Source organism: Coregonus clupeaformis, unplaced genomic scaffold (assembly GCF_020615455.1).
Source record: "Coregonus clupeaformis isolate EN_2021a unplaced genomic scaffold, ASM2061545v1 scaf0011, whole genome shotgun sequence".
Lineage (NCBI taxonomy): Eukaryota > Metazoa > Chordata > Actinopteri > Salmoniformes > Salmonidae > Coregonus > Coregonus clupeaformis.
This window is the reverse complement of record NW_025533466.1, coordinates 606,532-630,023: the sequence shown is the minus strand read 5'-3', so window position 1 is coordinate 630,023 and position 23,492 is coordinate 606,532. Positions and strand designations below refer to the sequence as shown.

Sequence of the window (23,492 nt, the reverse complement as noted above, 5' to 3'; positions counted from 1 at the left end):
CGACATGTCCAGTGGCCAAATTATTTTACGTTTAAGTTCACTTCCACAGCACTGAAACAGGTGTTGCAGATGCTTGGTCTGCTGCAGAAGCAAGACACTTCACTGTGTTTTATTTTTCCTGCCACTGTGGAGGTGACCTGGTGCAATTTCATGGATCCTTTGACTCCAGTGAGGTTGTTTGGCACAGCTTCATCGTACTTAGTGACATCTGTAATCCAAAATAACTTGATGCTCGATCCTCGAGCTTGGGAGTCTGCACATCGTCCCCCCGTTGAATGTGTTTGTCTACACAATGTTTCACAGCCTCACCCCCTTCCTGTGGGCCTTTTCAGAAAAGTTCCAGGTGATTTGTTTGAATCCGTAAATATATGGCAGAGTGCTGAGTAGGTATATGTTCTTCTTGTTTCTGTATTGGGTGACGGGACCATCGCTCATCATGTGGAGTGTCATGATTTGTGGATTCTTGTTCTTGACATCTCTTAGGACAGGCTCCAAGTGAGCCCACACTGCTCTCTCATCATGTCTAAGGGAATCAGATATGGTGGCGTAGGACTGGCTTCCCTCTGATGCGTACACAACACTTGTATGGATCGTAGCCTGCTGTCTACTCCCCCCAAAGTGGAACGCCTGGATTTCTGTGGCCAATTTGTAACTGAGTCAGCAGTAATCTGTGTCCTGACGATAAAGGCATTTGCTTGATAAAGGCATCTGCAAATTGACCCTCAATTAATAGATAGATAGACCAGGGGCGCAACGGGGAGGCTGAGAGAATGTGGTCATCACGCCCGGAGCCGCATCCGCCTCCGAGGCGGAATGCCCACCCGGACCTTACCCTGTTATGTCAGGTTTGTGCGATCGGTCAGCGCCTTTGGGGGGGTTTGGGGGCGGGGGGGACTGTCACGCCCTGACTTATGGGACTCTTGTCCCGACTTCATGGGACTCGAAAGTGGGCAGCCAGCCAGGACGGGTTGTGCCGGCTCAACGCTCCTGGTCTCCAGTGCGCCTCCAAGGTCCAGTATATCCTGCTCCGGTTCTACGCAATGTGTCACCAGGCCAGGCTCCTCGCACCAAGCCAGTGGTGTGTGTCCCCAGTCCGGCCCGGCCCGTTCCTGCTCCTCGCACCAGACCAGTGGTGCGTGTCGCCAGCCCGGTACGACCCATACCTGCTCCCCGCACCAAGCCAGTGGTGTGTGTCCCCAGTTCGGCCCGGCCCGTTCCTGCTCCTCGCACCAGACCAGTGGTGCGTGCTCCCAGTCCGGCTCGGCCCGTTCCTGCTCCTTGCACCAAGCCAGTGGTGCATGTTCCCAGTCCGGCCCGGCCCGTTCCTGTTCCTCGCACCAAGCCAGTGGTGCATGTTCCCAGTCCGGTACGGCCTGTGCCTGCTCCCCGCACCAAGCCAGTGGTGCGTGTCGCCAGCCCGGTACGCCCCGTACCTGCTCCCCGCACCAAGCCAGTGGTGCGTGTTCCTAGTCCGGTCCGTGCCTGCTCCTCGCACCAGACCAGTGGTGCGTGTGTCCAGTCCGGCACGGCCCGTCCGCTCCACCGGTGCCTAGTCCAGCTCCGGTCAGCAGCTCCACTCTGGAACCAGAGCAGTCCGCTTCACCGGTGCCCAGTCCAGCTCCGGTCAGCGGCTCCAGTCCAGACCCAGACGTCAGCCCCTCTCCAGGTTCGGGGTCTCCCACACCAGGGCCCAGACAGGGCTTGGTGCATCGCGGGAGGATTGTCGATCCAGGCCCAGACGTCAGCCCCTCTCCAGGTTCGGGGTCTCCCACACCAGGGTCCAGACAGGGCTTGGTGCATCGTGGGAGGAAGGAGAGGGGAAGCAGCGCGCCGAGGTCCAGACCAGACCAGGGGCGCAACGGGGAGGCTGAGAGAATGTGGTCGCCACGCCCGGAGCCGGATCCGCCACCGAGGCGGAATGCCCACCCGGACCCTACCCTGTTATGTCAGGTTTGTGCGGTCGGAGTCCGCGCCTTTGGGGGGGGGGGGGGGGTACTGTCACGCCCTGACTTATGGGACTCTTGTATGTTGAGTCAGGGTGTGGAGTTCTATGTTATTATTTCTATGTTCTCATTCTAGGTTGTGTGTTTCTATGTTTGGCCGGGTGTGATTCCCAATCAGAGGCAGCTGTCGCTCATTGTCTCTGATTGGGGATCATACTTAAGTAGCCTGTTGGCGATCAGTTGTTGTGGGATCTTGTTCCATGTAGAGGCTTGTATTGGGTTTAGCCTGAGGACTTCACGTTACGTTGTTTTGTTGTTTTTGTTCGTGTGTTTATCTTTATAATAAACATGTATGCATTTCACGCTGTGTCTTGGTCTGACCCGTCCTTCAACGAACGTGACATAATCATTTGACAGTTTTGTTATGATTTGAGATGTTTTATTAACATCTATATAGATTGCATTTGTCTTCGGACAGTCGCTCCATATGACTTTTTTAAACTTTAGAGCACCGAAAGTTACCGTTTTTTTTTCTCACATTTAACCATTAACTCTTTTAGGACTCAATAAAAGAGAAAGGGCATAGTTACATAACATAAAATGTGTATAAATTGATTGTTGATTTAGGAAAATATTTCATTTGGACACCAAAATATGCACGTCACGTCACTGACCCAAATGTCTGCTGTCCAGAATTCCATCCTTAGTTTTGTTTACGTTCATACGCACATCTAAAACACATCACTATAACTTTCACTGCTCTTAGCATTGTATTACTGAAAAAACATTGGATGTGGCTTTTACATAATATTGTAGGCTGGCTAAGCCTAACTCATTTGCATTGGAGAAAGACAGGGCCGGTTCTAACAGTGTGTAATACAATACAATATAATCTGAGCGCTATACATTTAACCCTCCCGTTGTCCTAGGGTCAAAATGACCCGCCACTGTGTTGAACCAACTTTATTTAATTTGTATATTTTTTGGATCATTTGTGAGAAGGAGGCAGTGATACTTTCTTTTAAGTCTCACTGCCTCCTTCTCACAAATGATCCCAAAAATATAAAAATTAAATAAAGTTGGTTCAACACAGTGGCGGGTCATTTTGACCCTAGGACAACGGGAGGGTTAAAGTAACACCCACCACCCACAACCCAAATAAAATTATGGCTGTGACGGTCATGGAATTTTGGATGAAGGTAATTGGCCAGCCAAATGACCACGGTCTCTGTAATAAGCGCTCGAATAGCTAAAAAAATATAAATACATATCCTTTTTTTTGCCACACATTTTCTCCTCTCCTACACTCCTGAATGCATGTGCTGCCATATATATATATATATATATATATATATATATATATAGAATGAATAGAATGGGCGTCCCTATTCAAGTCAATTATGGCATAATGGGTGGACTGGCGGCTGTTGCGAGTGTACCCATAGGTGCAAAGCAGGAAGTAAAAGCAGGAAGTGTACCCATCAATATATGCTGTGATTTGTTGGTTCAACTCAACTGACATTATAAAAAATACTTTCCAATACATAAGCCACATCAGTTAACATAATTTGATGGAACATTCTACATTACCATGGAAATTATTGCAACGCAGCCATTAAGGCAGCAATTAAGAGTGCACCCATGAGTTTACCAGTCGAATTGCCAGGGTTAGAGGTTCCAAGCCCCTTTCATTCTATTTCTATGTGTGCTGCAGCTGCACCTTGCTTTTCACCTTTCTTTAAACATCTGTAAAAGGCGTTTTTTGGTTAGAGATCTAACCAATCCACATTTCAAGTATTTATAAATGTAGTTACATAAATGAAAAGCTCTTGTCAACCCACTCTGTATCCTGAGGACCACTCAGACTGACAGACAGAATAGTGTTAATGTAACATAAAACAGAGAGAACCCTCCTCTCCTCTCAATCTTTACTGCTATTCCCACACACACTGGGATTGACAGGCCCATCATTGCAGCCTAAGAATGGAGTGTGTGTGTGTGTGTTTATGTGTTCATTTAAGGGTTTTTAGAGAGCTGGACCTGTAGAAGGTAGATTTAATGGTCTATGTGGGTGGACAAACACTACAAATATAGATGATGGAACTGGTCTCTTTTAAAGGCATCTGTCCTCATTTATAAAACTCTGTTTTTAGCCACATGCAGTACATTACGTATGGCAGTCAGCCTGCACTCCTGTCCATTACAGAGAGCGATAGCGGAGGTGGCCTCTGAAGTCCAATGCTATTCACTATACTATATTTCTAAAGGGTCCCTATCGCTGTCTGCTGCACTGAGCACTCAGACATAGCTATGAAAGGGGAAAACAAAGTATGACGTCTGTAAAGCCTATGCTATATTCTATTCAGCTCATTTCTGCTCAACCCGTATCTGATTCTAAATAGTGAATGACCATGCACTAGACCAGGGGTAGTCAAGTACTATTTGAGAAGGTCCGGTCCCAGAAACTTCCTAGGTGGCAAAGGTTTGAATAGATATAGTCATTTATCGGCGTAGTAACAAACCCCCACCTCGCAACCCATGCGATCCCAAACTGTTCAAACAGTTCACACCCTTCTTGTTGGCGGAGAGAAACATTTTCAGTTTTAAAGCTCCTTTCCTGCAATTCTACACATTTTGCCATGTATTATGTGTGTTCATATGATACCAGGGGTCGAAGCCCGCTGAGTTCCAAAGAAAACAGCGGTCCGTATTGACTCCATTCTGGGTCTGGATCCAGCCCGTAGTCCGCCTGTTGAGTATGGGGGCACTAGACCTACACCCCATAGATTAACAACAGAGAGATAATAGAAGCCCTCTCTTCTCGGCTCTCCAAACAACAAATTTAAAACAGATTTGTATTTTTTTCACTCCAATATTGTGTTCTTTTTTTCTGGTAAAGATAGGCTAAATAAAAATAAATATTGTTAATCATTTACAGTATCTCTCAGCCAGTGGTCTCACTTTTCTTGGTCATGTAACAATGTACACATGTACGCACACATGCAGGCACAAGCACACACACACACACACACACACACACACACACACACACACACACACACACACACACACACACGTCCTTCACCTTATCATCATGACTACCTGGCAATGATGTGAGATGTGGTATTGGTTTCCAATGCAAGAGCCTCCCCAATGGAAATTACCCTCATGGCTGAGGCAGAGGCGTGTATGTGTAGTGGCATTTGAATGTAGGCCAGGACTAGGGCTGGGCGATATATATCCTATTTTAAGGTTTACCGGTATGGATCCACATACTTGTATGGATTTTTACAATACCATCTATAACAATATTTTGATATAGTGCTAACTAAATGAAAAGTGCTACAAATTGGACTACTTCACAGTCAGTTTTGTCCTAGTTTGGTTGAGCAGCCTATAAAACAATCAGAATGGAGAAAGACCATTAAAACCACTTAGAATTTTTGCTGGCACACTAAGTTCGTGCACTAGTACTCCTAATAAATATTTAGAACTTTTATTATTCTTAAACATGAAATACCGCTATACTGTCAAAAAATTGGTCAGCATGTAAAATAGAACTTGGTTCTATTTTTGACGCGTGACATGCTGCAAGTCCCGCCTCTCACATCTACTCATTGGTTTTTACGAGTATATACACACGTGGGTTATTGAAAGATGAACGAGGTCCACTCTCCAGTCCAGTTGGTGGCGGTAATGCATCTTAAAGTTGGTTGCCAACCACCATATAAAATCAGAAGAGGAGGAAGAAGAAGAATGAACTAGGAGCGATTAATCAAAGACAACTAACTAAAAACTAACTATGACTCATAATGGGTAAATATTCTACAACGATCCAGCAAAAAAAAATAACTATATGCATTTCAGGTAAAATAGCAACAACTGTTGGCGCAATTATTAGAAAATTGAAGAAGTTCAAGATGACGGTCAATCACTCTCGGTCTGGGGCTCCATGCAAGATCTCACCTCGTGGGGCATCAATGATCATGAGGAAGGTGAGGGATCAGCCCAGAACTACACGGCAGGACCTGGTCAATGACCTGAAGATAGCTGGGACCACAGTCTCAAAGAAAGCCATTAGTAACACACTACGCCGTCATGGATTAAAATCCTGCAGCGCACGCAAGGTCCCCCTGCTCAAGCCAGCGCATGTCCAGGCCTGTCTGAAGTTTGCCAATGACCATCTGGATGATCCAGAGGAGGAATGGGAGAAGGTCATGTGGTCTGATGAGACAAAAATATAACTTTTTGGTCTAAACTCCACTCGCCGTGTTTGGAGGAAGAAGAAGGATGAGTACAACCCCAAGAACACCATCCCAACCGTGAAGCATGGAGGTGAAAACATCATTCTTTGGGGATGCTTTTCTGCAAAGGGGACAGGACGACTGCACCATATTGAGGGGAGGATGGATGGGGCCATGTATCGCGAGATCTTGGCCAACAACCTCCTTCCCTCAGTAAGAACATTGAAGATGGGTCATGGCTGGGTCTTCCAGCATGACAACGACCCGAAACACACAGCCAGGGCAACTAAGGAGTGGCTCCGTAAGAAGCATCTCAAGGTCCTGGAGTGGCCTAGCCAGTCTCCAGACCTGAACCCAATAGAAATTCTTTGGAGGGAGCTGAAAGTCCGTATTGCCCAGCGACAGCCCCGAAACCTGAAGGGTCTGTATGGAGGAGTGGGCCAAAATCCCTGCTGCAGTGTGTGCAAACCTGGTCAAGACCTACAGGAAACGTATGATCTCTGTAATTGCAAACAAAGGTTTCTGTACCAAATATTAAGTTCTGCTTTTCTGATGTATCAAATACTTATGTCATGCAATAAAATGCAAATTAATTACTTAAAAATCATACAATGTGATTTTCTGGATTTTTGTTTTAGATTCCGTCTCACAGTTGAAGTGTACCTATGATAAACATTACAGACCTCTACATGCTTTGTAAGTAGGAAAACTTGCAAAATCAGCAGTGTATCAAATACTTGTTCTCCCCATTGTAGTTGGTTTTGGTATTTTAACCTGCGTGTCATGAACGTGTCTGGTGGGGATAGACAAATTCAACATGGGCACGATGGCGCAAGCGCGGACTCAGTTTGGTCATCATGTACAGTCATGGTCAAAAGTTTTGAGAATAACACAAGTATTGGTCTCCACAAAGTTTGCTGCTTCAGTGTTCTTAGATCTTTATGTCAGTAGTTACTATGGTACACTGAAGTATAATTCCAAGTATTCCATAAGTGTCAAAGGCTTTCATTGACAATTACATTCAGTTTATGCAAAGAGTCAATATTTGCAGTGTTGACCCTTCTTTTTCAAGACCTCTGCGATCCGCCCTGGCATGCTGTCAATTAACTTCTGGGCCACATCCTGACTGATGGCAGCCCATTCTTGCATAATCAATGCTTGGAGTTTGTCAGAAGTTGTGGGTTTTTGTTTGTCCACCCGCCTCTTGAGGATCGACCACAAGTTCTCAATGGGATTAAGGTCTGGGGAGTTTCCTGGCCATGGACCCAAAATGTCGATGTTTTGTTCCCCGAGCCACTTAGTTATCACTTTCGCCTTATGGCAAGGTGCTCCATCATGCTGGAAAAGGCATTAGTCATCACCAAACTGTTCTTGGATGGTTGGGAGAAGTTGCTCTCGGAGGATGTGTTGGTACCATTATTTATTCATGGCTGTGTTCTTAGGCAAAATTGTGAGTGAGCCCACTCCCTTGGCTGAGAAACAACCCCACACATGAATGGTCTCAGGATGCTTTACTGTTGGCATGACACAGGACTGATGGTAGCGCTCACCTTGTCTTCTCCGGACAAGGTGTTTTCCGGATGGCCCAAACAATCGGAAAGGGGATTCATCAGAGAAAATGACTCTACCCCAGTCCTCAGCAGTCCAATCCCTGTACCTTTTGCAGAATATCAGTCTGTCCCTGATGTTTTTCCTGGAGAGAAGTGGCTTCTTTGCTGCCCTTCTTGACACCAGGCCATCTTCCAAAAGTCTTCGCCTCACTGTGTGTGCAGATGCACTCACACCTGCCTGCTGCCATCCCTGAGCAAGTTCTGCACTGCTGGTGCCCCGATCCCGCAGCTGAATCAACTTTAGGAGACGGTCCTGGCGCTTGCTGGACTTTCTTGGGCGCCCTGACGCCTTCTTCACAACAATTGAACCTCTCTCCTTGAAGTTCTTGATGATCCGATAAATTGTTGATTTAGGTGCAATCTTACTAGCAGCAATATCCTTGCCTGTGAAGCCCTTTTTGTGCAAAGCAATGATGACAGCACGTGTTTCCTTGCAGGTAACCATGGTTGACAGAGGAAGAACAATGATTTCAAGCACCACCCTCCTTTTAAAGCTTCCAGTCTGTTTTTCTGACTCAATCAGCATGACAGAGTGATCTCCAGCCTTGTCCTCGTCAACACTTTCACCTGTGTTAACGAGACAATCACTGACATGATGGCAGCTGGTCCTTTTGTGGCAGGGCTGAAATGCAGTGGACATTTTGGGGGGGGGATTAAGTTCATTTTCATGGCAAAGAGGGACTTTGCAATTAATTGCCAATTCATCTGATCACTCTTCATGACATTCTGGAGTATATGCAAATTGCCATCATCAACACTGAGGCAGCACATTTTGTGGAGACCAATACTTGTGTCATTCTCAAAACTTTTGACCACGACTGTACATCTGCCCAACAAGACAGGAATCAAAATGATTTGGACATGATGTTACACCACCATTCCATTCCCAACTATTGAGGAATAGATCAAATAGACCATGGATCGCTTTCCTACTGTAGATGCGCCCACAACATTGCACATCAAGATTTAGCAATAAAGAACATAGGATATTGTATTATTTGATAACAGCCATTGCATAGATTGTAGCCTGTTTAATGTAAAACCCAAATAAAAACATTTTATATGCATGAAGTGTTCTATTGCATGCATTTTATTTTTTTATTTCTTATTCCTGCACATTCAACATATTTCCCATGTAAAAAAACCTAGCCTTTGAGTGACCATAAATATTTTTGGATGACATGGTTTGTTTATGCACTGCATGCAATAGGTAACTCCATGCATTTTGAATTTTAATGCAATAGTTTAGTGCCATACTTCACATTGAAATGTTGTGTCATTGCCGTTTTAGACTAGGCTATCATCCACACACTGTCAACAGGGGTCGGACTCGGAGCCCCGTGTAATCAATAGGGAATCGAGAATTTTTAACTATTGAAGCAAGCATGGTACAGCATAATGATGGATTAAAGCGTGTTTGATTACGGAATTCCAGAGGTGTGACCTTGTTAAAACTACTGCATTTCTTATGGAAAACGAAACCCCTCAACCACCACCATCTGCATTTGCCATCCAAAAAACTACCAAATGCAAACATCGCAGAAACTTGCACTCCACGCACCTCATAATCGCTTAGGGCAGATCATTCAAAATAATAAAATAACTCGTTTCCTTGAGGTTTTCCGCAAAAAGAAAGAAACAGCTTTCATCAATAATTTTGAACAATAATAGAATAGAATTGCACACCAACACATGTAGCAACACGATGGTTGATGTTGAATAGCCACTCATCAAAACTTTTTGATAGTCCCAGTCTGCGAGATTCATCCCCCCACAAACACTGCGAAAATCTAAAAATCAAATCAAAATCATTTTTATAATAGGCAGACAATTGCATGCATAATTGTATTCTATAAACAAACTCACCTAATACTATGTTGTCAGCTGGAAAAATGCGTGAGTGTCGACTTCTTACGACTTGTTCATCTGACAGAACCAGGACAGGCACAACTGGTCCGCCTTTTAACTCCACGATGCAGCCTACCCCTCAACATACGATGTAGCCTAAATCAAACAATTCCAATGTTAACATTACCATACTTCAAGCTATGAGTGATCACTACTAACAGCGATTATTTTGATTGATTCCTCTATATGACCAGATTATTTCGTCTGGGATAAAGTACGACAGGGATTCAGAGGTACAGTGTGTTCTCCTTTCACAGCTCCGGGCTCTCTCAACAGTCAAACCCGAGAATAAGCGCCCCCGTTCGGCAAATATTCACCAAACTCATCCGCGAAATCAAGAGGGTGAGATACATTTGAAAACGTCTGAATTTCTAGAGATAACAAGCAGTGTGTTTTATAAATGTGTTAATGTTATGTTAATGCCTATGAATTGAATTGTCGCCTATCATTTGCATCCCGGGGTCTATCAGAATAGGACAGCCTGGTCTCATAGACTAGACGTAAGATAGTAAATGTACATCCGGGAAACTCGGATTACTCTGTATGATTTGTTAAATGTGGTATGGTTACATAAAACAGAAGGTTACTTAAGGCAAAAATTAAAGTAGGGTGATTGGTCGGGGTGGATGGGTGGGCATATCACACGATCGTCTAGCAACCCAAAGGTTGTGAGTTCCAATCTCATCACGGACAATTATAGCTATTTAGCAACTTTTCAACAACTTACTACTTTTTTGCTACTTTGCAACTACTTAGCATGTTAGCTAACCCTTCCCCTAACCCTAACCTTAACCCTTTAAACTAACTCCTAAATGTAATCCTAACCCCTAGCCTAGCTAACGTTAGCCACCTAGCTAGAATTCCTAAACATAAAGAATGTTTAGCAAATTCATATCATATTGCACGTTTTGCTATTCGTAACATATACTACGGATTGTAATTTGTAACATATCATTAGAAATGGGTGATTGACATCTATAAATTAATACATACCATACTAAAAGAAGTGTCTCGGATTTACGTACATAATAATACGAAATGCTGTGAGACCAGGTTGCAGCGGACCAGACTCGGGTAATTCTGCAATTGACTGTGGTAAAGTTGGTATGAGATTCCATATTTCCCAGACATTAGGACCTTCAAACTTACTTCGAACGATTTAAGCTACACACCTCAGGTTCTTTATGAAAGAAAAAAGGTGTAGGCCTACAACATTGCACAGGTCTTTTCCCATTCCCGAACCGAGTTGCATAACCACATGGCAACAGTGTAGTCAGCCTGGGCACACACCATCAATGCAACTATACTGAACAAAAATATAAACGCAACAATTTCAACGACTTTACTGAGTTACAGTTCATATAAGGAAATCAGTCAATTGAAATATATTCATTAGGCCCTAATCTATAGATTTCACATGACTGGGCAGGGGCACAGCCATGGATGGGCCTGGGAGGGCGTAGGCCCACCCACTTGGGGGCCAGACCTACCCACTGGGGAGCCAGGCCCAGTCAATCAGAATGAATTTTTCCACACAAAACAGCTTTATTACAGACATAAATACTTCTCAGTTTCATCAGCTGTCCGGGTGGCTGGTCTCAGACAATCCCGCATGTGAAGAAGCCGGATGTGGAGGTCCCGGGCTGGCGTGGTTACACGTGGTCTGCGGTTGTGAGGCCGGTTGGACGTACTGCCAAATTCTCTAAAACGACGTTGGAGGCGTCTTATGGTAGAGAAATTAACATTACATTCTCAAGACAATATTATTATGGTGGGGGATTATAATACTGTTTTAAATAGCTCAATGGACCGTAAAGGAAATCACACCACAAACAATCACCCACATGCTCTTAAGGAAATTGTGAATGTCATGGATACATTAGAACTAGTAGATATATGGAGGCTTAAATATACTGATCTAGTGAGATATACATGGCGGAGACTGAATCAAGCTAGTCGTCTTGACTTCTTTCTTATCTCATTCTCGTTGGCACCAAAAGTAAAAAAAGTGTTGATAGGGGACAGAATGCGGTCAGACCATCATGTAATAGGCATATATATTACTCTTACTGAATTTCCACGTGGGCGAGGATATTGGAAATTTAATCAAAGCCTATTGGATGATAATTTATTTATAATTAGAACAAAGGAATTTATAACTGATTTTTTTCCAACATAACATAGGTACAGCGAATCCCCTTATTGTATGGGACACCTTTAAATGTGCCTTTAGAGGCCATGCAATTCAGTACTCATCTCGAAAACAAAAGCAATTTAGGTCAAAAGAGTTTATACTAAGAAAGGAAATAGAAAGTCTAACAGAACAGATAGATGGCAATAAAAACTGTAACATAGAGGCTCAGAATAAATTAGAGGAAAAACAAAAAGAAATGGAGAAACTTATTCAAGAAAGATCAAGTGTAACATATTATAAAAATAAAGTAAACTGGATGGAATATGGGGAAAAATGCACAAAATTCTTTTTTAATCTTCAACATAGGAATGCTACCAAAAAGAACTTAATGAAACTGGTTACAATTGACGGAGTCACCCATGATTCACCAAATGACATTTTGAAGGAAGAAACAAAGTACTTTAAGCATATGTTTTCTTTTCAGTCGCCTCCATCTCCTCTAACTGAAGCTAATTGTAGAGATTTTTTTCTATTGATAATGTCAAATTAACAGCCACACAGAAAGACTCATGTGAAGGTGAAATTACAGAGGAGGAACTTCTGGATGCAATTAAAGACTTTAAGTCTGGGAAAACTCCAGGGTTGGATGGCATACCAGTCGAGGTATACCAAACCTTTTTTGATATACTAAGAGGACCGTTATTAGCATGTTTTAACCACTCCTATGTAAATGGTAGATTATCTGACACTCAAGAAGAAGGACTGATCTCATTATTACTGAAACAGGATACAAGTGGAAAATATAAAGATCCAGTCCATTTACAAAATTGGAGGCCCCTTACACTTCAGTGTTGTGATGCAAAAATCCTAGCAAAATGTATAGCGCATAGAATTAAAAAGGTATTGCCGGATATTATTCATTCTAATCAGACAGGTTTTTTACATGGAAGATACATTGGAGATAATATAAGGCAAGTATTGGAAACATTAGAACACTATGGAAAATATGGGAAACCAGGCCTGCTATTCATAGCAGACTTTGAAAAAGGCATTTGATAAAGTTCGACTGGGGTTTATATATAAATGCCTGGAGCATTTCAATTTTGGAGAATCTCTTATAAAATGGGTCAAAATCATGCATAGTAACCCTAGGTGTAAAATAGTAAATAATGGCTATTTCTCTGAAAGTTTTAAACTGTCAAGAGGAGTGAAACAAGGTTGTCCACTATCGGCATATCTATTTATTGTGGCCATCGAGATGTTAGCGATTAAAATCAGATCTAATAATAATATCAGAGGATTAGAAATAAAGACCTTAAAAACAAAGGTGTCATTGTACGCTGATGATTCATGTTTTTTTTTAAATCCACAACTAGAATCCCTCCACAGCCTCATAGAGGATCTAGATACATTTTCTAACCTCTCTGGATTACAACCAAATTATGACAAATGTACTATATTACGTATTGGATCACTAAAAAATACAATTTTTACATTACCATGTAGTTTACCAATAAAATGGTCTGATGGTGATGTGGATATACTCGAATACATATCCCAAAGGAAATAAATGATCTCACTTCAATAAATTTTAATAGAAAATTAGCAAAAATAGATAAGATCTTACTACCATGGAAAGGAAAATACCTGTCAATTTGTGGAAAAATCACCCTGATTAACTCATTAGTATTATCACAGTTTACCTATTTGCTTATGGTCTTGCCTACGCCTAGCGAACAGTTTTTTAAATTATATGAGAAAAAAATATTCAATTTTATTTGGAACGGCAAGCCAGACAAAATTAAAAGAGCATATTTATATAATGAATATGAATTCGGAGGACAGAAATTATTAAATATTAAAGCATTAGACCTATCACTAAAAGCTTCAGTCTTCCAAAAGTTATACTTAAATCCGAACTGGTTCTCAAGCAAATTAGTAAGATTGTCTCACCCAATGTTCAAGAAAGGCCTTTTTCCCTTTATTCAGATTACAACCTCACACTTTCAGTTATTTGAAAAGGAAATAATCTCCCAAATGTCACTATTTCTAAAACAAGCCATAGAAAGTTGGTTGCAATTTCAATTTAATCCTCCAGAAACGACAGAACAAATAATGCAACAAATATTGTGGTTAAATTCAAATATACTAATTGACAAAAAACCTTTATTTTTGACAGAATGTTTAAAAAAAGGTATAATCTTTGTAAATGATATCATCGGTAGGACTGGTGGAGTTATGACGCACATGCAGCTAACAAAAACATATGGAAATGTCTGCTCTACCCAAAATTACAACCAAATAATGGCAGCTTTACCGCAAAAATGGAAGAGGAAAGTGGAAGGGGGAGAAAGTAAGGAACTTGTCTGTCGGCCTTGCATTAAAGAACATAATTGGTTAAGGAAAACTGTGATAAATAAAAAAATATATCAGTTTCACTTAAGGACCAAAGGATTGACAGCCGTCCCATATAGATTGCAAAATAGTTGGGAAGAGATCTTTGATGTACCGATCCCATGGCATAGTGTTTATGAACTGACACGCAAAACGACACCGGATTCAAAAATTAGAATCTTTCAATTTAAATTATTATATAAAATCCTTGCTACCAATAGAATGTTATTTATATGGGGGATACAATCTTCCCAGCTCTGCAGATTTTGCTGTGAAGAGACGGAATCATTGGACCATTTGTTTTGGTTCTGTCCATTTGTAGCTTGTTTTTGGACACTGGTCCAGGAATGGCTAAAGGATTGCAATATTTACCTGGAACTAACCTTGCAGATAGCATTACTGGGTGATCTGAAAAGCCATAGTCAATCAATCAATAATATAATAATACTTTTAGCAAAGCTGTTTATTTTTAACTCTCAATCTGTAGAAGCAATGAGAATAGAAAGGTTCAGAACTTTTGTAAAACATCACAGTACGGTTGAAATATATATGGCAAATAGAAATCCGATATGGATGGTGTTAAGAGATAGATGGGAGGTATTGAATAGAGTTGAAGGATGGGACTAATAACAAATAACAACAAATAATAACAAAGATAGCTAATAATGTAAAGCATACTGTGTCCATAATAAGTATATAGGCTGTATGTTGGGAGCTTTTGGGAAAGAGCACAGTTAGAAAGATATGGCATATAGAAGCAAACCGGATGGACATCATGAAAACGATCGGAGAGGTTGAGAGTAGAAGTAGTTCAGGAGCAAAAAATAAATAAATAATAATAATAATAATAATAATGATATGTATGTATGTATGTATGTATGTATATGTATATATATATGTATATATATAATAGAATTATTGTAAAATTAACTGTGTCCATAAGGTGTAGATAGTAAGTATAGACCGGAAGTAGAGGCCTGGGAATTGTTGTTCACTAATTTACTCCAAGTAGGGAAAGGATGGTGGGGTTGAAAAGTAATAAAGGGGAGTATATATATAAAAAAATATATATATATAAAAAAAAAAAAAAAAAAAAACATGGGGGATTGGAAGTGATGCAGACAATTACATTGATAGAAGATACAATCTATCTGCAATATTAAGCTGATCCATTCACCCAAAAAAAAAAAAATAAAAAAAAAAATAAAAAAAATAAATAAATAAATAAATAAAAAAATCTAAAGAAAAAAAAAACATTACATTCTCTGGCAACAGCTCTGGTGGACATTCCTGCAGTCAGCATGCCAATTGCATCTGTGGCATTGTTGTTTATATTTTTGTTCATTATAGTTAGGGACCTTCAACTAAGTGCATGATCACAATATTCAAATTTCAATAGCTCTTCAACCACGTTACTTGGAAACCTCATTTTTAACTGTCCATTATTTCTTATTTAGAGAGGCATATTGCACACCCTTTGGTTATCTCATAAAATGTTTCCTGCATTTAAAAAATATATTTACACAAAATAACTTACAATTGAATAGCTTCTTGACCATGTGACCTAGACACCTCAAACCAACTTTTGGAATGTTCACAGGGTAAGGACACGCATTGCACACCCTTTGGTTTTCCCAAAAAGTGCTTACAAGATTTTAAATAAATATTTGAACAAGTAAAATTTCAATAGCTCTTCAACCACGTGACTTAGCAACCTCATTTAAACTATCCATTATTCCTTATACAGAGAGACATGTTGCACACCATTTGGTTTTCTCATAAAATGATTCCTAAATTGTTTTAAATATACAGTACCAGTCAAAAGTTTGCACACACCTACTCATTCAAGGGTTTTTTATTTTATTTTTTATTTTATACATTGTAGAATAATAGTGAAGACATCAGAACTATGAAATAACACATATGGAATCATGTAGTAACCAAAAAAGTGTTAAACAACTAAAAATATATTAGATTCTTCAAATAGCCACCCTTTGCCTTGATGACAGCTTTGCACACTCTTGGCATTCTCTCAACCAACTTCACCTGGAATGCTTTTCCAACAGTCTTGAAGGAGTTCCCACATATGCTGAGCACTTGTTGGCTGCTTTTCCTTCACTCTGCGGTCTGACTCATCCCAAAACATCTCAATTGGGTTGAGGTCGGGGGATTGTGGAGGCGAGGTCATCTGATGCAGGACTCCATCACTCTCCTTCTTGGTAAAATAGCCCTTACACAGCCTGGAGGTGTGTTGGGTCATTGTCCTTTTGAAAAACAAATTATAGTCCCACTAAGCCCAAACTAGATGGGATGGGGCGTATCGCTGCAGAATTCTGTGGTAGCCATGCTGGTTAAGTGTGCCTTTAATTCTAAATAAATCATAGACAGTGTCCCAGCAAAGCACCCCCACACCATAGCACCTCCTCCTCCATGCTTTACGGTGGGAACTACACATGCGGAGATCATCCGTTCACCCACACCACATCTCACAATGACACAGCGGTTGGAACCAAAAATCTCAAATTTGAACTTGTAGTGTAGGTTATTCGTAGGTGTTACCGTCAATCAAGGAGTCTGCTTAGGCTGGATCGTGTTCAAAGGCCTTTATTCAAACCACGAGGTTCCAGCGTAAGTACGGACACAATATCCGGAGAACCAGACCCCAAATAAATCTTGCTGTATTCTAACTCTCCGTCGTTGCTCCCCCCTTTATATAGCCTTCCAAGAGTTGAATAGCTCCCTCTACTGTTCAATCCCCGTATCTTACCACCCACTTCCTGTTTGTCATATGTGACGTCACGCTAAAACCTTCCCTCTTGATAGCAATAATCAACCTTCCATTTCTTCATGAAAAACCGTTAACAAAGACATAATTTTAATATACTACATATTCCCCCCTTCGAGACAAAACTAAAAGTCTCGACAACAATAGGATTATGACCAGTAACAATTTATCTTATTGAGTATCTTTAACCTTAAACCAAAACATTCTTCTCTAGAGTGTAAATACCTTTCTATGAAATAACTGTTTATGAAGTATGAATACATTACTATGACATATGAAGAAATCTTTATGGAGTGTAAGAGCGAAAAACTGTCTGGCAGCCATCTTTTCAGATATCCATCCATCAATCAAGACAGTAAAATTCTCTTACGGTCCCTCTGCCCCAGGCAACCACCTCGGTACTCCAGATAACCTCATAAACCATGTAAATACATTTGAAACTATAATACAATTAACTACACATGTAAGCCCCTGTAAACAAAATCCTATCCAGAAACATCCACTCTCAGGCTGGTCAACCCATAGGACCTGAAAGGGAATCTCTCCCTGCCTAAACGTCCTTTCCCTAAACCCCATCGAAATAAACAAAAACATCTAAGATCCTCATCTGCATTCAATAACATCAAACATCATTCTACTAAAATCAATACCTAAGAATATGACACAATTATGTATTACACATCAAATATGTCTATATTTCATTGCAGACACTGGAATGTAGTCCACTACACTTCCTCTCCTCCGTAGTCTCGACTTCCAATGGACTTGTTAATGATGAAATCGGCCACACCCTCCTTGTTTCATCTCCTCCAGTCATATTGTCCCTTCATATTGTCTTTGTTTGAGTATTCCAATCTCCACATGTTCTCCCAAATGCCTCTGGAAGAAAAAGAAAAAGACCAAACAGTATCTTTTCCAAAAAAACACTTTCAAATTAAACATCACTATCCACTAAGACTATAAAACTGATATATAAATGATGCATGAATCACATAAACCCATTCCCCCCTTGATTCATAAATCATACTAAAAATCACACTAATATTGAAAAAAAAATTGAAAAATGATCAAATAATTAAAAAGGATATTTATCCATCAGTAGTCCATCTAGACCCCCTCGTCCATCTTCGTCCAGATCAGGAACAATCAACAACGGCATCTGGGTGTTGTCTCCAGGCATCACAACACCGACCCATCTTAATATCATAGCTTTTGCAAAGGTCAGTAACAAAGTACAAAAGCAAAACATGACACACAACGCTATCAGAGCTGCGACTAAAATCTGAACCATCACTGCTCCTATTGGGCCTAACTGATCTTGCAACCAAGACTTCGCTGACCATCCAGCTTTCTCAGATCTTCCAAATGCATCCCTGATATTCTTCAAGGCATCGATAACACTCGTGATATTATCGGTACTATCTGGGATCAAAGTATAACAATCATCCCCCGTCAGATTCATAGCCAAACATAAGCCACCTTGTCTTGCCAAAATATAATCAAGAGCCATGTCATGTTTCAACAACGTCAGTCTGTGACTTCTTTGAGCATTTGACAGAAGGTGAAACCCTCTTATTGTTTCATTTGCAAAGCCCTGCAACGTATATGTAATATTATCAATATGATCTGCTAAGAATGTTACACCATACCATGGAAAAAGACCAAGTCCCCACTTCTCTCCCAGACTTATTCTCCAATGGTAGGCTTCAAGATTAGTAAATTTAGCCATGTCTCGTTTAACCCTATTTTCAACAGTAGTTTCAGATTGATCTGGGGTCGGTGCTACTCCTCTTCTTATTGTAAAAACCTCATATGGAAGCTTCAACGTGGACATGTAACAACACCCTTTCCATCCATAGGGTAAAAATATATATGCTTTATCACCACAAACCCACCAAATATCTCTAAAATTCCCAATAGTTGCATTGATAGGGAAAAATTGATCCATCACCATCAAAGTCCTGCCCTTCTTACTACCTGGTGCATAAAAAGTTACATTATATTTGTCACCTTTACCCTTTTCGTCCGTGTTTACCCAAAGTCAACATATACCCATCACAATCTGATATTCCCATGAACATACCATTTACCTCATCTGTATTATTAGAACAAATACAAGTTTTAGCTCTCACTGCTCTCACCTCAAATGCTTCAGGGATCACTGTCACCTGACTTTCTTTACCACCCACCATATTCACATAGGGAAATTCATTTAACCAAGAACACTTATAACTAGGCTTATACAAATGGTGTGACAACGACATGTCTTTGTCTGTCAATACTCGTTGATGATACAACAGCCATCTCAACGCATAGGCCTGACACCCACCCGCCAATGGTTGAGCGATCGTCTGTAAAATTGAACCCCACGTCTCTGGTGCTGGAATTCTCAACAGACATGGACCCTCAAGATTCCTCACTGATCTTACAGCATGAGTTAATTGCTGAAACCAAAGATTTCTCCTGCCCATTGATCTTTAATTTTCAAAACCGCCGAATCAAATCCATATGCTTTCCATTTAGCGTCTCTTTTCCCTACCGAGCGGGATTGATCAGATGTATCTTCTGATGTTAAGTTGAACCCAAAAAAACCCATCCTGTTCTTCCATGATATTATCCTGTACTATTTCAGATGAACCTATATTGTTTTCAATGACTACTTGCTGAGTCATTTCAGTTACATCGTTTACTTTTAGAAAAGTTGTTGTTGGTGTCGGTATCATACCTCCTACATTTGTTATTGCCGTCGTACCCCAAATCCTTCCAAAGTCACCATTAAAGTAGTTGCTTTAGTTAATGTCTTTTGTTCTAACATTGGTGCTGACACTATTGGATCCCTTGTAATCGAATGCGATATATCTATGGCTTTACCAACTGTCAATGTTGAAAGAGTTAAATTGCTTCCCATTGTTGTTCTAACAGACTGACGTGTTGGTGTTATTGTTGTTACTTCATTCCTAGTTTTCGTAACGTTTTGGTCTGACTTTTCTCCTAACTGGTCTAGGCCTATTTTGTCCAATCGAATCACTAGCTTCTCCTTTAACCGAGTTGCCCTTGGTGATCTCTGCTGCTTCACATTCCACTGAAATATTCCCTGTTGCTTCTGGGACGTATTGGAAATCAATTTCCCCAAATCCTCCTTCCTTTCCATCCCCTGCATAGTCATCTCTGGCATAATCAGAAGTGTCATCATTATCAACGTTAATCCCAACATTGACAATCTCTCCCTCTTCCTGTTCTCCCCTATCTCCATCTTCTCTCTCTACGCGTGGCACCTCTTCTGTAGGCGCTTTAACACAATGTGACAAATGATACCACGTAGGAGACCCCTTAACCTGGACAGCTGTTCCAGTACTACGAACCACTTCAAATGGTCCGTCACGACGTTCGTTATACCACTTCCTTCTGAATACCTTTTACGAATACTTTGTCTCCCGGTTGTACTGTATTCCTTTTATCCTCCTCAGGCGCCTTCTGCACCTCTTCTTGTCTTTGCCTGTCAGAAACATATGTGGACAACTTTTTATGAAAATTGGCCATATATGTAACGTACGCTCTCATTTCATCTTCCAACAGGGCCAAGCTTGGACCCTTTCCGCTTGTTCGCAAACAAGGCGTTGGCATCCTTCTTCCTGTTACCAACTCATGGGGTGTCATACGTAGATCACGTAACTCACTTGAGCGACACACCATTAGTGCTAAAGGAAGCGCCGCTATCCAGTTTAGACCTGTATGTTGACAAATCTTCACAATGCGGTTCTTCAAGACACCGTTCATTCTTTCACACATCCCCTGACTTTGTGGGTGATAAACTGCTCCAAGACGTTGCTTAATTCCCAATTTTTGCAACATCAATTTTACTGATTTATCCACAAATTCTCTTCCATTGTCTGAGGATATTCGATCGGGTAATCCCCACCTGCTTATGACCTCTTTACATAAGAACTTGGCAACCGACTGAGCATCCTTACGCTTGGTTGGACAAGCTTCCGTCCATCGTGAAAATCTATCTACAACCACCAACATGTATCTTTTCCCATCAACTGGTTGTATCATATCAACAAAGTCAATGACCAACTCACGCATAGGACCCCTGGGTGTAGGAATGTAACCTGGATGAACAGGTATCCCTCTTCGAACATTATTTTTAAGACAGATAGTGCATCTTCCTATCAAATAATCAATTTGTTCAAACAAATATGGAGCCCAAAAACCATATTCCTTTGTGATCTTTCTGTGAACCTCCCCCCTCGCAACATGAGCTAAGCCATGTGCTTCTTGAATCATCAGACCTAGAAGGTCTAGAGGCGCTACTATCAACCCCTCATGGTTTCTCCACAGACCAGTAACATCTTTGACCGCTCCTCGGTCTAGCCATAACTGTTTGTCGATCATAGAAGCGGCTTCTTGCATCAAAATTACATCTCGAAGCGTAATTTTGTCTTCCAAGTCCACTACATGAGTGACCAGAAAAACTTTTCCCAATTTATCCGCTCCTGCGACGGCTTTTGCAGCTTCATCAGCAGCTTTGTTCCCTTGTGTCACCCTTGACATATCTGTCTTGTGAGCTGCACACTTAGCTATCGCTATCTCTGTAGGCTTCATCATAGCATGCAACAATTTCATTATTTGTGCATGATGTTGTATCGGAGAACCATCCGATTTCTTGAACCCTCGACCTTTCCATACCACCCCAAACAAATGACATACACTATGTGCATATGCTGAATCAGTGTATATGGTTACTCGCTTACCTTCCGCTAACAAACATGCTTCTGTTAGCCCCACAAGTTCAGCAAGTTGTGCAGATGCAGGCTGTGGTATTACTTCAGCCTTTTCAACAACAAATCCCGTCCCTCTGCCTCTAACTACTGCATAACCAGCACATAATCTATCCCCCACCCGATAGCAAGACCCATCAGTCCAATACTCCAGGTCTGCCTCACGTAATGGAAAGGCTTGTAAATCTGATCGAAGCCTCGAATATCTCTCTGCCTCTTGGACACAATCATGTGGCTCACCATCCTCGGAAGTTGGTAAACTCTCGGCTGGATTTATTGTATCACATCTCACAAGGGTGACATCCTCCTGCTCTAAGAGTCTATGATAGTCTCTGAGCCTAGGCATTGTCAATGTATACTTCCCATAGTTCAAAAGATTTCTGAGACTATGATGGGTAAGAATTGTCACGGGGTAGCCCATCGTGACCGATGATGCTTTGTCATACATGGAATACACCCCCACCATTGCTCTGTAGCATAATGGTAACCCTAGTTCTACCTCTGAATAAGCAGTAGAGTAGTAGGAAATAGGCTGAGGATTCGTCCCCATGCCTGTCGGTTGACAAAGAACCGCGCATGCATATCTACCTCCAGTAGAAGTAGACACATATAGCAAAAAGTTCTTTGAATAATCTGGTAGTGCAAGTGCAGGTGCCTCCTGCAACCTCCGTTTGATAGTTTCAAATGCCACATGGCCTTCCTGTGTCCAGGAAAGATTGCTATGGAGTTGACCACTCTCAGTACCCCTCACCATAGCCCTCAATGGAGCCATCAAACTAGTATAATCCTCTACCCAAGCGGAGGAATAACCAGCCATACCCAGAAATGTCATCATTTCTCTGACTGTTCTAGGTTTTGGAGCCTTACGAATAGTTTCCACCTGCTTGTCCGAAATGTTTCTGTGGCCATGAGTTATGTTTTGACCTAAATATACAACTTTCTCCTGACAATATTGCAACTTTTTCTGTGACACCTTGTGTCCCTTTTCTGCCAATACCTGTAGTAATTTAATTGAGTCCCTATGACATGTTTCCTTATTTTGTGAGCAAACCATTATATCATCCACGTACTGAATGACAGTGCTCTGCAATATCTGATCTATCCCTACCAAATCTTCCTTCAGTACTTTATTGAAGATATGCGGCGAATGCCGTACCCCTGTGGCATTCTATTGTACTCATAGAACTGTCCCTTATAGGTGAACCCAAATAAATCCTGACTCTCTACACTAAGTGGAACACTGAAAAATGCTCCACATAAGTCCAGTACTGTAAAATGTGTCGCATCTGGAGGAACTTGAGCTAACAAGGTATGAGGATCTGGCACGTCTGCTGGAAAGTCAATCACTATTTCATTCACTGCTCTCAAATCATGAGCTACCCGATAACTTCCATCTGGTTTTTTTACAGGCCACAAAGGCGTGTTACTCCGAGGGTGTTTTGTTGTCCTTAAAACCCCCTACTGTCGAAAGTCCATCAATTTGTGGTTCAATCCCTTTGATTGCTTCCTCTGTCAATGGATATTGATTTTTCCATGGAGGTTTGGCTCCTGGTCGAAGTTCAACCTTCACAGGTTGGGCTGATTTCACAAGTCCAATATCAGTACTATGTTGAGACCACAATCCTTCTGGAACTTGTTGCAACATCTCCTCTTTCATAGGATCTGAATCAATCTTCATATTGCAAATAGATTC

General features: G+C 41.3%; 1 protein-coding gene across 1 annotated transcript in view; it reads right to left on the bottom strand.

Annotated features, from left to right (window-relative positions):
- Positions 1-10,126, bottom strand: part of LOC121585131 (growth hormone receptor) — a 113,271-nt gene extending 103,145 nt beyond the window's left edge. Inside the window, 1 exon segment of the mRNA XM_041901498.2 lies at positions 9,664-10,126. The gene's annotated coding sequence lies outside the window, so the exon portion shown is untranslated.
- Between the last annotated feature and the right edge of the window lie 13,366 nt (positions 10,127-23,492).